We start from the raw sequence: 7,268 nt of genomic DNA on the forward strand, positions 1-7,268 counted from the left end.
GGGCTAATGTTGGGCCAACGTTATATTTTAACTATTTTGTAAACACCATCATTTAGATCTATTACATATACGTTGGGCCAACATTGGTCCAGGGTTGTGAGCCCAACATGCCGAAAACTTAATTATAGCATATTCTGCACATGAAGGGTCCTCGTTGGACAATGGTTGTATACCCAATGATCTTAGTCACTATGGATAAGGGCAAATTTAAAACGTTGGGCCAACGTTGGTTCAATGCATCTATTCCCAACGTTAAAAAATACAGGAAAGCTCACATTTATTACATAATGCCATTGTTGGGCCAACATTGTCTTTCCAACTTACATGTGATCAAAATAGAAAAGCACCCTACTGGCATTGGCCCAACGTTGGACCAACGTTAAATGCCCAACGCCAACCACCAGCCAACAATACAACCATTCACCAACGTTGGCCCAACATAGTCATGCTATCTGGGATAGGAATTCATAGAATTTCTAATTTTCCCAACTAATAATGAAAATTATGACTATGGTACTTACTTGATTTGTTTAGGACACTTTAATCATTTCTCTGAAATGTTGCTGCAAGTGGTGTCATGAGGGTATTCGTTTTCTTTTACATTGAAATCCAGGGCATATCATTTTGTCTAAAATTAAATTTCTCATTTTAATTCACTGGTATTTGGAAGTGTCTGACAGCTAATATATATTTCAGCAGGATTGATAAACTCTAAGTTATTGATAAAATATTTAATTTTAGTTTTTATGCAAACAAAGCATACAAAGAATTTTCATGAATTGATATTATTTGCATATATACCTTGATAAATCCTTAACTGTGAAGAACTACAACATCCTGTTTTATTCAACAATCTTTCGATGTGATGAGCATCTTCTGAATTGAAATCGTGAACATTTTGGTAGGGTTGAGAGACCGATGTGTCCAAGACTGATAACACACCCTAGATTATCAGTGTGCAGTGTTTTGATTGACATTTCTTCAGTTAGTGGCACCACATGTTTCCATTCAAATATGTATGGAAGGGTCGCAGTTGCACATGTGAACAGCTATCATTTGAATGCAACTGTTGTTTGAAGGGGAATTTGAAATTGGAGAAAGTAGACATTGATACATGTATATCTGTGTGTTATACTGTGTTATACTGTGATAAAGTTATAAAATTAGTTTTGGTCAAACAACTGCGTGATGATCGAAGTAAGTAGAAACACATGCATGATTTTTAAATGTCAATGGATGTTCAACTTATAGATAATTTACTGGTCAATGCACTGACTTTTCATAAATTAATCTTGGATGAACTATACTAAAAAAGCTAAGGATAAGAATACTTTTCCTAAAAGATTTTTTTCATTTAATAACGAAATATCATAAAATTTCAATTGTTAAAGAAAATTGTTTATTTTAGTGTAAGAAAGCATTGCTTTATACAACAGTTTTATATCATAATGGTAAATGCAGGGGACCAGGGGAATGGTATAACTTTTTTTATCAATTCCTTGTTGTAGATTTATATCTCTTGCACAATTCAAACAGTTGCCCTTTTTTTCTCATTTAAAATAAAAATAAACATTTAATCTTTATTCAGCAGATATACATTCCTATATCCAGAGAAGTGACCTAATGACCTCAAAATAAAATGTGATCATGTATACTCCTAAAGGAGTGGACTACCAACGCGTTTAATGTCTGTAATAATAAGAGGCTTTTCACAAAATTGACTGAAAAATGATTTCTTAAAATATTAATTGCCAAGAATGACACGTACTTGATCTTGTGATCGAGTTATGACCCCCAAATCAAAAGTGGTCATATATTTCTTAGGAGGACTACAGATCTAGTACATTAAATTATTTTTCAAACATTAGAATCTCAAGTTACTTTTAAATATTGAGTAAACAATACTTTTCTATTTCTAGATCAGTTTGAGCCTTGTGCTTTTACCTTGTAACCCAAAATCAGTTGAGGTCTTTATTCCTTAGGGAGTACCAGTATACTAAGTTTGATGTCTGTAAAGCAAAGGGTTCCCAAAATTTTAAGCAGACGTTATTTTTCTGTGTCAGAATAGTCTCAACCTTGAAATTTGACTTTATGAAATCAATAGGATTATCTACTCTTTTACGTTAGGGAGTACCTGGGTGTACAGCTTTCTTCAAATCCAATTATGCTCTGATTCATGTATAAAGTTATATAATAACATTTGAAATCAGAAGAGGAGTATTCGACATGAATCCATTGCTAGCAGTTGGAAAAGGAATGTTCCTCCAGTCCAGTGTCAAATTTTGAAATGGAGAGAGGAACGTTCAGTGTATTAAGATTCATGGTTGTAGTGTTTTTGATAGGAATTGGTAGAGGAACGTTCCTCAAATGTACTGTTTATATACATGTAGTATGTATTATCAATTGAAATTGACTGATGAACGTTTGTGATATTGTGTGTTAAAACTTGTAAATACAGTGTCAAGTTGAAAGAGGAACGTTCCTCCAGTGTATATAGCATCAATATTTGAAATTGGATGAGGAACGTTCCTCAAATATGTTGTGTTTAGACTAGTAAATCCAGTGTCAATAGTTTGAAGAGGAACGTTCCTCCAGTGTACATGGTGTATATAGTATCAATATTTGAAATTGGAAGAGGACCGTTCCTTTAATGTCTAATATTTGAAAATTCATGAGATGCCTACGGTAATAAGTAAATTTGAGAGAGGAATGTTCCTCAAATGCCTGATGTGTTCATTCATAAGGTATTTGAAAATACTAGAACACACTGTATGTGCACATCTGTAAGAGAGGAACGTTACTCAAATGTCTGGTGATTATAAATGCATCTTAGAGGGGGGAATGTTCCTCAAATGCCTGGTCATAACAAATGCATCAGAAGTACAGAGAGAGGAACGTTCCTCAAATCTCTGGTCATACCAATTGTACCAGAAGTTCAGAGAGAGGAACGTTCCTCAAATGTCTGGTCATAACAAATGCACCAGAAGTTTAGATAGAGAGAACGTTCCTCAAATGTCTTGTCAAAACAAATGCATCTGAAGTTCGAGAGAGGAACGTTCCTCAAAAGTCTGGTCATAACAAATGCAACAGAAGTTCAGAGAGAGGAACGTTCCTCAAATCTCTGGTCATAACAAATGCATCTGAAGTTCAATGAGAGGAACGTTCCTCAAAAGTCTGGTCATGACAAATGCATTGGAAGTGTAGAAAGGGGAACCTTCCTCAAATACTTTAAACAAATCTTCAAAAGGGGAACTGGTGGAGACACATATAAGGATTTTAAGACCAAAATGACTTCAGATTGTAAACCTTGGGTGAAAAAAAGGGAATTTTGATTTTCCCTTTTTGTTTTGGATTGTGTTTCATTAAAAAAAAATGGTTTTATTTTTAAATATCTAATAATTCATATTCAGATTTTGAGATGTGCCTGCTCTGTGTAAACTTACACATACCGATATTGATATCAATGATAAGCATATTATACAAGATCCTTGCTTCATATTAAATGTATAAAAATGTTTTATTTCATACTGTGTCGGAATTCAAAAATATTATTTTTAAACAAAATCGATTCCTCTCACAAGGATTTTCTACTTTACCCAACTCAATACTCCCCCTCGGGAATTGATTATTTTGAAAACATACATAATTTTCACAAAACTACGATTACGTTTAATGTAAAGTTGTTTAAAAAGAAAATTAGTGTGTCTTCATGGTGCATGAAATGCAGATAATTACGAGAGTGAACATAATCTGAGATAGAAAGGTTTGCATTTATATTCTTTACACATGTTTCTATATATATATTCCTTAATGGATATCATTTCAATAATTTCAGTTTGTTAACAATACATATTGACTAGGAAGCCTTTTTGTCCCCCGCTTTCGCGAAAGCGAGGGGACATTAAATCTCATTCGTCTGTCCGTCAGTCTGTCAGTCTGTCCGTCTGTCAGTCTGTCCGTCACAAAAACTTTAACCTTGCCCATAACTGTGACAAGACCTTTCTTTGGGTACCACCAAATTTGACCTTTTGACCTTGACCTTGGAGTTTGACCCACTTTTACACAAAAATTCCAAACTTTTACTTTGGCCATAACTTTTGAATAGTAGGTACTAGGACTTTCATATTTCACATATATATTATTTGTGGCAAGACCTTTCATTGGATAACAACAATCTTGATCTTCTGACCTTGACCTTGGAGATTTACGTACTTATTAAAAAACTTTAACCTTGACCATATCTTTTGAACGGTGAGCACTAAGGCTTTCGTATTTCACATATGTAATCCGTGTGAGAAGACCTTTCATTGGATACCAATTCCTTTGACCCTTTGACCTTGACCCTGGAGTTTTAACTACTTTTAAAAAACTTTAACCTTGGTCACATCTTTTTTCACAGTAGATACTAGGACTTTTATATCTCACATATGTTTTTCTTGTGGCAAGACATTTCATTGGATACCGACAACCTTGACCTTTTGACCTTGACCTTGGAGATTTAGGTACTTATGAAAAAACTTTAACCTTGACCATATCTTTTGAACGATAAGGGCTAAGGCTTTCGTATTTCGCATATGTAATACTTGTGGGAATACCTTTCATTGGATACCAATAACTTTGACCCTTTGACCTTGACCCTGGAGTTTTAACTACTTTTAAAAAACTTTAACCTTGGTCACAACTTTTTAACAGTAGATACTAGGACTTTTATATCTCACATATGTATTTCTTGTGGCAAGTCATTTCGTTGGATACCGACAACCTTGACCTTTTGACCTTGACCTTGGAGATTTACGTACTTATGAAAAAAACTTTAACCTTGACCATATCTTTTGAACGGTGAGGACTAAGGCTTTCGTACTTCAAATATGTAATACTTGTGAGAAGACCTTTCATTGAATACCAACAACTTTGACCCTTTGACCTTGACATTGGAGTTTTAACTACTTTTTAAAAAAACTTTAAATTTGGTCTCAACTTTTTACTTTGATACTAGGACTTTTTATATTTTATATATGTATTCTTTGTGGCAAGTCCTTTCATTGGATAACAACAACTTTGACCTTTTGACCTTGACCTTAAATATTTACGTACTTATGAAAAAACTTTAACATTGACCATAACTTTTGAACAGTAAGGGCTAGGGCTTTCATACTTCACATATGTAATCCTTGTGAGAAAACCTTTCATTGAATAAAAATAAATTTGACCTTTTGATCTTGACTTTGGAGTTGACCTACTTTTAAAGAAACTTTTTTTACTTTGGCCATAAGTTTTTAACGGTCAGGATTAGGGTTTTCATCCGTCCAAAAAAATCAACTTCAATGATAATTTCTAAATAAATGACATGATAGGATGTTCATATTAGACACAATATGTCATGAAAAATAACATCTCATCCACAAAGAAACCGAAATTCTTTGAATTTGCTTGTTTACTATTCATATATATATAGTTCAATAGTTACATGTACTAGTTATTTTTATAATAACACTGTTTTAATATCTTCATATATGTATTTTTATTTCCGTCCTCGTGAAAACATTTTATTCGTAAGCCGCGGTTTTACAGCATTAAAAATATTACAAGAAAACATGTCCTGAAAATTTGATGTCATGGTTACCAGGATTTGCAGCATTTTATGTCAATCTAATTAAAATTAAATCTTCCATTTGTTCCCCAAATGTTTATTTACACGAGGAACTCTTATATGTAAAAAGTCTGCTTTTGTGAAACAATACCCTGGGAGCGAATGGAAAATCTCAAAATTTTAATTTGATTGTATATTATGTGTAGGTTTTTTTTTTTTTTTTAATTTTGTTTTATTTCATATATCTTGCTTTCGTGATGTTAATTAATGCAATTATATCACTGAAAACGCGGTATATTTTTTTAATTATATTCGTATTGAGATGTATAATGTGCTAAATATGTGATTTAGAACTTATTTTTTTTTTTTTTTAGATAAATTTAAAGGAGTCTGTAAGTTGATCAAATTTTCAATTCTTTACGTTGATCCCCACTCGCGGGCACCTGTCCTCACGTGCCACAGGTGGGGAGACACGTGTCGCGAAGACACCTGCTACCGTGTTGGTGTATTTTTTGTATATTCTATGTGGATTGAGAGGTTTTTCTACCTTAGAGGAACAATGGACTGTGACCAGGCGTAATGTATACACGCAGTACATGGTATACACAACTAGCCTTTTCAAATGACACCAAGGTTTCTGAAAATTCAAAATTAAAAATAAATCACACTATATAAAACTTCACCTAAAATCAAACATGTCATATGTATAATGTGTTATGTAAAATATTTCATATAATGTTTCATATTTAGCATGAGAAGTTTTTATTTTATGTGTTGGTGAATAAAAGAAAATAGACAAACCTCTTAAATATTTATCTATCAGTCTAATATAATATTAAAAATTAATCTATTGCTAAGGAGAATATTTGCTATAGCTACCCCGGTAGTTCAATAGACTATTTCAAAAATTTCAATATTATTTTACAATTTCTCCACAAAAAAAAAAAAATCGGCAATCACAAAAAGAAATCGACAATTAATGGTATTCCTTGTTTGTCACCATTGTAAACTTCAAATATTGAAAATATTTAGAGGTCAATGAAACGCAACCTAATGAAAACTAAGTCTATTTTATTTCATAACTTTTTTTTATAGGTTATTTCTGAGTACATTATATTAAAACAACGTTTTATTTCTAATTTAGAGTCCAAAACAGAAAAGTGTGAGATTATTACAATAATAAGAAAAAGATAAGTCAATCAATAGCAAAACAATTATTAAAAGCAATTAATAATCCTGTATTATAAAGGAATAAAGAAGAATTTACATATGTAAAGGACTATGACCACTTCTATTACATGATATCATTTATATACATTTGCCTGCAAAATTAAGAGTTTCCGTATCTTCTGTATTGAGTGACCAATATTTTTTTGGTTCATCATCTAAAGCTGAGAAGTATGGAGATTTACTATTAATAAACTGATTTTTTTTTGGGGGGGGCATATTTGACGATCATATATTTTTTTTTTTTACATGACAATGTTATAAAATCAAAATGAATTTTACATCTACATAATCGATCTTCAGGAGAAATATTGGTAAATCTCCCCACTTCAATTTGTAAGCTGTGACAGGAAATTCCTAGATAACAAATAGACTTGTACATTCATGTTGATATTTTCTGAGTAGAAAATTTTCAACAATTGATGAATAATTCTTATAACCCCAATTTTGC

The sequence above is a fragment of the Saccostrea cucullata genome, unplaced genomic scaffold (genome assembly GCF_032062105.1).
Source record: "Saccostrea cucullata isolate Sc308-1 unplaced genomic scaffold, CSIRO_AGI_Scuc_v1 ctg6977, whole genome shotgun sequence".
NCBI classification, from domain to species: Eukaryota; Metazoa; Mollusca; class Bivalvia; order Ostreida; family Ostreidae; genus Saccostrea; species Saccostrea cuccullata.